The sequence below is a fragment of the Mangifera indica genome, chromosome 6 (assembly GCF_011075055.1).
Source record: "Mangifera indica cultivar Alphonso chromosome 6, CATAS_Mindica_2.1, whole genome shotgun sequence".
In the NCBI taxonomy this organism is placed as follows: Eukaryota; Viridiplantae; Streptophyta; class Magnoliopsida; order Sapindales; family Anacardiaceae; genus Mangifera; species Mangifera indica.
Window position 1 is genome coordinate 2384209 of NC_058142.1, and position 10567 is coordinate 2394775.

Genomic DNA, 10567 nt, shown 5'->3' on the forward strand with positions numbered 1-10567 from the left:
ATTTGATAATTTTTATTCTAACTATCACTAATTTACGTTTTAAGAATTAAAAACATATTTAAAAATTTATAAATTTTTGTTTAAATTTCAAATACAGATAGTAACGAAAAAATAACATAGATGAGGAGAATAATAAAATAATAATAATATTATTATTATTATTATTATTTTATATATTATATTAAATATTATAATAATATAATATATATTTATATTTATATATATATATTATAAATATTATAATATTTAATATAATTATATAAATAATAATGATAATAATTTTTAAATATATATTATATTATTATAATTTTTAAATATTATATATATATATATATATATATATATATATATATATATATATATATATATATATATATATATATATTTATATATTTATACACCCTGCACTCTGCACCCTGTATGTACTCACGTACCCTGCACGTACCATGTATGCACTCACACACCTTGCATGCACTCACGCACCCTATACGCACTCTGCACGCACCCATGCACCCTAAACACACCCTGCATGTACTCACACACCCTGTACGCACTCTGCACGCACCCACGTACCTTGTACCCATCCTGCACGCACACACGCACCTTGTACACACCCTACGCTTACAACATCAGTTAACACTTATCATTCTCCTCATCTATGCTATTTTTTCGTTACTATCTGTATTTGAAATCTAAACAAAAATTTATTAATTTTTAAGTATGTTTTTAATCCTTAGAACGTGAATTAGTGATAGTTCAAATAAAAAATTATCAAATATGTTAAGAAAATTTTAGGCGACTGAGTATGACGTAAATCGCTGGGAGTAACGCAATAAGCTGAGAGAAGGTATTTTTTGAATTAAAAGTAAATTTATCTATAAAAGTGAAATCACTGTATATTTACCTCAAAAAGTTTACGCGAAAAAATTTTTGTCGATTTTAATTAATTTATCCAATTGTTATTATACACAGTAAATGAGAGACAAGTAAATAGGTTTTCAAATATAACGTCGTATTTTTAAGAATATAAATAAAATATATTATCAAATAATTAAATATTTTTTATTTTTAATTTAAAATTATTTAATAATATATATTAAATATATATTTATTTATATATTTAAAATAAATAATATAATTTTATTAAATAGTTATTTCGCATTGCATCACAAAGTTTGCTTGTAAAAACTGGTACAAACCTTAGTGGAGAGAAAAAAAAAAGCTACTAAACCGAAAAGAAAAGAAAACAAAATTGTCACAATCACAGTCCTACTGGAAGCTGTTCCGTACAAACCCTACAATTCTCGAAAGGACAAATATATATATTGTAGTTTTGCTTAACTGCATATTTCTGCATAAAGCACAAAGGAGAAATTGACTTGATTAATCTTAGGATGATAGTGGTTTACTTTTCCACATTTTTTAATTACATAGAAAATTGCTTACATTTAGTGTTATTATATGCAGGCTCAGCAGCCTCCGGCCCCATAACATTAGTGATACTGCATTAGTGTTAATTAATTGACTCTATCTTCTCTCACATCTGAGGGGTTTCCAGCACTAACAAAGGAATTCCCTCCTGAACCAAACGAGGATAATATTGTTTATGGTTCTTTATCTAATCCACGGCAACCACTAGTTCTTCCTAGCCCACTTAGAATTAGAGCCACTTAATACTGTTAGTAATTTCTCAGTCACCCATGATAGGTGCTGTTTTTCGGTGAAGAAGTTACCTTGTAATGAAGTGACCTATCTCATTTGGTTTAAGTTTTCTTTTTCTTTCTTGTGGAGGTAAGCTATGTTCAATAATTTAATGAGTTGTTCTTTTCTTCGTTTGCCCAGGAAAGAGAATAAGAATATGAAACCATTCACAGTTCAAAGCAAAAACTTGATGATCATGTATAAAAAAATATAACCATTTCTTCATTTACGTACCCCAAAAACAAAACAAAAATATATAACACTATAATCCCACTAAACATATATTAGAAATGATATTTCTCTTTAAAAAAAGTAAGTGGAATATTGTTATTCCCATTCTTTCATCTAGTCATTGTCTTAGTCTGACTGAAATTCAGAGGTAACATAGTTATCAGACTGTTTTGAACCACTGTTCAACTGGCAAAACTACACAAGGTCATGCACTATAATCGCCTGTTTAACTGTGGTTCCTTATTGGCAGGATTCCATGAATGATTTGCCGAAAGAGAGAATGCACAGAGACTACTAGAAATGATGAGACCGACGCAAGATGGACCTATAAGAGGTGAGAATGTCGCGGCGATGGGTGAAAATGAGGAGATCAACGGAGGAAGGAGCTAGAAATTATGAAATACGTGCCGGGAGGAACTATAAAGGGGAGAATGATAATAATTGGAGCTAAGTTTTTATGCCACGTCTCACCTGTATTTTATACTCTCTTGGAAAATATACCTAAGTCCTTACGCAAAATGAAAACAACAAAATTATCCTTAACCATTTAACAAGTTGAACCCTAAGCAAAACAAAAGCACTTTTATATAATTTATCGGTCTAACCATCGGATGACTTAGAATAGCCCTCCGTCTGGTCATCAATGTCTGATCCGCACGTGAAAAACATGATCATAAATAAAAGGCTTATCAGATATATTAAATTGGAGAACTCAAAAATATATTTGCCCCACATTTCTATTCCTCCAGCCAGAAAATTATATAACCTCTATTTCTACTGATTTTTAGTGATGCTGCGGATCAGGACCTCCGGGGCTCGCTCTTTTGGAGTCATGTAGGCTTTTGTTTTTGTTCGCATCTTCCAGCCCACTGTTCAATACTTCTTCCGCATCTTCACCCAGCACTCGGGTCAACCTGGCTAGGTTCCTTCCCTTCATGTTTGAGAGTGAACTAAATAGAGGACGACTTTCAGACAATTCAAACGAAAGGAGCAATATGAATATTAAACACATCCAAAATCTCTTTCTAGCCATTTTCTTATCAACAATACTGAAAATGCTTGCAGTATGCTTTTCTGGTAGAGATTAAAACTGGGATGGGTGACATATTTATAGATGAACACATATTCACAGTGCGAAATTTTTTTCTTTTGTTTAATCAATTTAGTGGGTGGAAAATGGACCTCCGCCACAATGCAGCATGCGTTTGTTTTGTTTCGTTTTGTGGTTATATGGATGTACTCTCTTATGAATTCTTTTTCCTTGATGGCACAAAAACTAATGCCGACCATATGAATTCATATGCAGAGCTGACCTATCAAGCTTCTTTGTCAGCCATAGAAACCTGGGAAACTCTTCATTCAACCCCTGCCGGTTGCCACACCAGGTGAAAAATATTCTCAACTTTATTAGCCAATGCAAGCTTTAAAAAACTTCAACTGTTTAGCAGACGCCAATGGCGGCAAGATTTATTAAGCAGCCCTTCAATGGCTTTTTTATTCTTACCATTGGACTGGACTAGGATGAGTCAGATTCTTGGCTTATCGCGAAGCACTTTTGAATACTTCCAAATTTATTTTTTGTCAGTTTCAGCTTTTGCCTCCGAGTAGGTAAAAACAAATTGAACTATCCTCTGCTAACCTTGTGTTATCTTCATTATATTGTTTATAATTTGTAACTTTTTCATTAATCTATGTAGCTCAACTGACTGGCCGGCTGCCGTCTTTCACAAATCATGATAAGTCCTTCAGCAGTGCTCGTTTTGGTCAGAGTTTAAGCTTAGACTTGGCTACAAGTCAAACCCACAACTTGTTTACTTTATCTTTTATAAAAATATTTTAACAAATTTACGAAAATATGATCAAATGGGTGAGACCATTTTTAAGATAGATGCCTTAACATGACTCATAACCAAACATTTTTAACTTGTTGATTCTTCAATTATCTAATCAGAGTTTGCTTTATTTTTTATATGTTGTTGATGATTAAGTTGATGCGCACGACAGAAAAGTTGTAATGGATAGAATAATGTTGAAAAACTCACAACAAAAGCTACAAGTAAGGACAAGTTTGTGGTGGAAATAGGTGCTGCACATTAAGCTCTGACTTTGGTCTTAAATTTTAGGGAAATTACCAAAAATGGCCAAAATACCCTCCCACTAAGCAAAAATGCCCATGACTTTTTCTAAAATACCAAAATTACCTTTCCCTTCATTTATATAAACCTCCTCACTCACTAGAAGGAGTTAAATGAAATTTTATTAAAATTAGGGGGTATTGCGATATTAAACATTATAAGAGCATTATAAATTTCTCAATAAAATTTTAGGAATAGATAATTGAGGGGTCAAACGAAATGTTATTAAAATTTGGGGGGCATTTTGATATATTGACTTGTATTTAGAATGACAATAATCGAAAAATTTTTCGAAAATCTGAAAAATACGAATTGGTATATCGTAAAACGATGAAATTCAAAAAACAGAACTGAAATTCGAATTCTAAAAGTTGAAAAACCCTAGAATGGCAACAATCGAAAAATTCTTCGGAAATATGAAAAATACGAATCGATCTATCGTAAAACGGTGAAATTCGAAAAAACAGAACTGTAATTTGAATTCTAAAAGTTGAAAAACCCTAGAATGGCAACAATCGAAAAATTCTTCGGAAATCTGAAAAATATGAGTCGATCTATCATAAAACGGTGAAATTCGAAAAAACGGAACTGAAATTCAAAAACACGAATCAATATATCTTATAAATGAAAAAATTGAAATATTGAGTTGAAATTACGTCATTACATCGTAAATTATATCAAAAAGCTTCAAAATTCGAAAAATCGAATCTCAAATTTGAAAATTACATATGAAAAAACCCTAAAACAGAAAAAACGGATATAAAATTTGAAAACTACACTATCAGAAACCCTAAATAACAAAACTCTCAATTTACCCCCTCATGAAAATTTCTTTTTAAAACAAGTCAACTGTTATATGCCAAATTTCAGAAAAATCCGCTGTGTTCTAAGGAATCTCCCCCAGCTCTCCAATATTTTAACAAAGCTATTTTACCCCCCTAACCCATGGCCAATGTCTGCTGACCGTGGGAGAAATCGTTTGACCGTGGGAAATATTGTTCCCACGGTCGGACTGCCGATCTTTCAGCAGCCATTTTCGGCCAAAATTTGGTTGTTTTGGCCTCCGATTTTTTCATAAATCAAATCTACACGTTGTATAACACAAAACCCCTCAATCAATTCAACGAAAACAACCAAAAATCAAAACATTTTAAGCATTATTCAAATCGAAACTCTAAAATTTCAAACCTCAAAATTTCAATCAAATCTCAATAATATGAGTAATAACTTGATTCAAACAAGATTATGGGAGATATACTAACCGTCTTTGCCATTTGCGGTTGCCGAAAAGCAAGAAAATCGACGAAAATCTGGTCGACCTTAGGATGATCGTGGGAAAGTGGGAAATTTTGAATTTTCTTTGAATTTGTACAGTGAAATGACCGTAGGAAGTAAAGAAATTTGTTATGTTTATATATGGGGGTAGTTTCGTCATTTCATAAAACTTGGGCATTTTTGCTTAAACCTGAATATTTTGGACAATTTTCTTAGACCCCCTAAATTTTGGCTATTTTTTATAATTTCCCTAAATTTTAACTCAATTCTCTTTCAACTCATTCAACATCATGAGCCATAACTTCTCATCTTGATCTTACATGGACTATATTGCATTTCGATCGCACAGCGGTGGGTGAGACAAGACAATCGAAGAGATATCAAATCGGCCAATCTCGATCGTATCTCATAGTTTTCGCATTTTAATCAAGTCTCTGCACATCTCAAAAATATTGTTTCTTTTTTATAATTTATAATTTATAATTTTCATGTCTTTGATGAATTTTTCAGAAGAATATTTAATGTTATCATTATTTTACCCTAGAAAGAGGCTATTGATAAAAAATGGTGGAAAAGAAAATCCATGCAAAGTTGCAAACATTTATAAGACACCCAAAATTATTGAATGGGACTTCTTTTACATAGAAAGCCAATTAGACCTAGGGCTAAGGTGATGAGTTACACACACTGAGGTGGGCCTGGAAACCAACCAATCATGCAGAATATAATATTATAAATTATAAAACTATATTTATCTAGATACATATATATTTGATATGTATTATTATATAATTAAATAATTTTAAATTAAAATAAAATAACACATAATCATATGATAATACATATAAGTGTGTATCTATTTATATACTTAAAATGGGTATTTATTATATGATTCAAAAGAAATCCAAAAAATTTGAAATTATTTTTCTTATAAGGCAATTTTAATCCGATGTTATAATATCATGATCCAATAGGTCAGCTCATAGTTCACTTTGACCGACCTAAGATTGGGGGGTAAATGTGCATAAATACAAAATATATACATGATCATAAAAACATAAATATCATCCTATCATCATACTCCCTCATGCAGTTCCTCTCGTTGACATATGTTACTCTCGTCCTCGCTACAAATCATCTCCGACCAGCAAAATCAATGTGTTCCTTTTATGTTGGCATCAACCCATGTCCCTTAACTGAAAACAAGCCCAATGTAAGCTGTAATAATTTTTTGGGCCATTTCAGAACTATTTTTGGGCCAGAATTTAAAAGCCTATTAAGATTAAGTTAAGTTTGATATTGGGTTATACAATTGGGGAGTCCATATTAGTTATTCAATTTGATATACCATACCCTACCCATACCTGACCCAACCAATACAAAATAAAATCATATTTTTATTATTATTTTATTATGCATATACACATAAATTTATTTGTTTTAAAATTCTTATTTCATATTTCAATATAAAATGAAATAATATGTTATCTAAGCGATTTTAATTATGAAAATTTATTTTGATTTGTGTCAATATAAAGTAATTTTCTAATAAAACGTTCATTTCACAGTATATATATCGTTCACAACAATGAACAATCATGGATAGTAACAATAATTAGAATCTAATTAGATTTTGATGTCTAATACTATATGATATGAATAAAATAAAAAAGGTAAAGAGACGAAACACAAAAATTTTCAACTTGGTTTGGCCTAATGATCGAAATTTTTAAGTTCACAGTATAGGTTATTAATTGTTTAGTGCGTAAGACGAATACACAAGATAATATAGGTATGTATACCTATGTGTAAATGTATCTTTTTGTGTCTATGTGTGCATCTTTGTATGTGTAACCATCTCTCTATTTTCTCTCGTGGTTCTTTATATTTATATTTATATTTATAAAATTTAAGCTACAAATAATTTAGTATAATAAGAAGATTTTTAACTCAAACATAATTGTAAAGATTTGTTAATATTCTAATTAAACTAAAATAGAATATTACAATATTAAAAATATATCGATTGGAAATGAAAAAATAATTTTTCTTGTTCTCATGGAAGGGAATAGAAAATTCTTTATTGAAGATTTTAAATAGATTTCCAATTAAATAGAGATCTTTTCACTATCTCAAATTGAAACATCTACTTGAGTTCTTTATTATCAAATGGAGATAAAATATTTCTTTGATTATTAGTCTCATGATTGATCGTTAATGGAGATGGTTCAGACAGTTTTCCTTAAAGAGATATTTTTTGGATATATTATGTGAATTAAAGAATATCATGTATAAGGTGGTCTTAAAATAAAGGTCAAAACCTAACCTAACCAAAAAGTTTACTTGGCTCCATCTCCCTATGCATCCATTAAAATATAGTTGTAAGAACAACCCTTTAAGGACCTATATGATACTCCCTCACTCTAAAAGTAATATTTAGCTAACATTCTTTAAAATTGATCATTTGTCTCATCCATAACCACTTTACCACTTCAAATTGAAATATGAGTACTTTCCATTGACCTACGTTAGGTATATGTTCTCATATTTTGCAAAATTATTATCATTCAAACAAAAAAAAAACTAGAAACTGATCCAACGTAGGCATCAACAAAATGGTTGATTTTTTTATACTTATGGCATTGATTTACACCTCACAATGCTAAGATATAGAATAGAATAAAACTATATATCCCCAGTTGGGTATTTAGATTACGTGTTTAGTGATTTTGAATTGAAAGTAAAATAACACTTAATTATATGACAATATATCATCTGGATACTCAATTAAATACTCAAAACTGGATGAATATACCGTTACTCTATGAAACATACTAATATCACTAAAAACTCTACCATAATAAACGATACAGCTCAGTTGCATCTCTATCACCACTGAAACTAAAGAAGCTGTTATGCTGCTGGTTGGCCAGTATAAACAGAATGTTTGTTTATTTAAACTTGATACACCTCCTAAAGTGACATGTCACTCTTTTAGACCTTAATATATATGCCTAAAGATAGTAAATGACCTTAATTAATTCATTAAAACTTTCTGCCTTGCATCTTCCATTGCTACAGATTCAACATTTAGGAGGGATTACCTAACATTAATTAGGTCGAGTCTTTGCACTATGAGCTGACCATTCCTTTTTATCTTTATATATATATTTATTTCCTTTTCGATTGAGCCACTTTTGAATCTTTTCTTTCGTTGTCAGAGATTGTTTATATTTTGATTTTGACACTGCTTTCTAATATTCCGATTACAGGGATTGTCAATGTGCAAACAGCTAGGCGATTAATTGAAGTATATCCAAACCACAGGAGGAGCTGCGAGGGGCAATTGCCCACCTCAACTTCTTAAAAAATAATATGATTAGATCTACCATTTTTGTATTAAATAAAGGCTCAAAGATTCGAACTCAAGTTTTTTTTTTTTAAATTATAATATTTTATTAATTTTGCTAAACCTTGAAATCCTAATTAGTGAATTTTCATATGATTGTGTATACAATTTCTAGGCCCAACTTAAATTTCAATTTGTGTTGACTCTAGAATAAATAAACCATCGCATTATTAGACTAAGTAAGGTGGGAATTAATAATATTCAACACTACAATAATTAGGATCCAACTTTTAATTTTTTGAATGTAGCAATAATTACTTATTAAAATTTGACTTTGTTTAATTCTTAAAATATCATTTGTTATGGTATTTTACGCACAGGAATATGTGGTAATATAATAAATATAACATAATATATGATATATTTGACACTCTTCATAATGAATTTAGCATATAGTGCATTTAAAAGATTATGAAACATCGAGAACATAGCAAATTTTATTGTTTTATATATATATATATATATATATATAAAATTCTGATTTTATCATTAAATTAATTCATCCTCCACTAAATTTCTTGCTATATCCATGACATGCAAATTGCGTTTAGGGAAAAGCCACTTGTCCCTTCCATCAATCAATCCAAAAAGAAAAATAAGAACAACATATGACCTTTATTAATTCATGGGTCATTCAACCAATTTACTTTCTTTTTTTTTGGGTAAGTGAAAAAAAAGCATGGAAATAAAATATTCCCTACATGTACGAGGATTAGCTCTACGCTATCCCATGGTAAACCATTACATGCATTCGGAGGTTGCAGAATCTTATTATTATTTCTAGCTATCCTGCATGGAGATATTCAAACCCATGGCATGCCAAGAGGTCGATGATTGCAACAAACTCGCAGAATTTCTTCATGCAGAACCTGTTTATTCATTAGTGATGCTTAGGATCTGGACCTCCAGGGCTCACCCGTTTGGATTCGTCCAGACTCTTCTTGCTCATTTTATCTCCCGGCATGACTTCTATCACTTTCCTTCCACTTTCACCCAACACTTGGACTAGCCTGGCCAAGTTCCTCTCCTCTCTCTCTGGACTGAGAGGGCGAGTTGCAGACAGAGTAAAAGAAAGCAGTATAAGAAACAGGCATAGATAAACTCTCACAGCACCACCCATTTTCAGAAACTTCAATGGTTGTTTGTTTTACGGAAATCCGAGAGGCTGATATGCGTATTTATAGACCATATATAAGAGACGTCTCAACCTCTTCTAAATTCATTAATGTCGGTCGTCGAGTAGATTAGCACAATGTCAAGTCTGTTTAATATTTGTTTGTTGGGCATGACCGTATCTCTAATCGCCAAGTGAAAAAACCAATCATGTCCAGAAATTGTGTTTTGTCTCAAAACTCATTTGTCTGCCATTGGTGGTGGAAAAGTAGTGCCGATTCAACTATTGTCTGCCAGGAGATCCCAATCCTTTCATTCAATTAACTTAGATCATCTCTGCTATGCAAAGTGGCTGGCACCTATTCAAATATTTTTTAAAAAACTAACCAAAATAGGACTTCAAATTATTGCAATAACTTAAAATGAAAAATCTTCAAGAGATAATACTGCTAACTCACATAAATAACATAATTTTTTTAATATATACATATTTATAAGAGCAATATTATATATACCTATTTTAAGTATACAAATATATACACATTTATATATGTTATCATATAATTGAATAGTATTTTATCTTTAATTCAAAATCACTCAATCATATGATGACATATATAAATATGTATCAATTTATGTATCTAGAATAGTTGTATATAGATTTATTATATTTGTAACATTAAGAATAATATATATTTTCAAA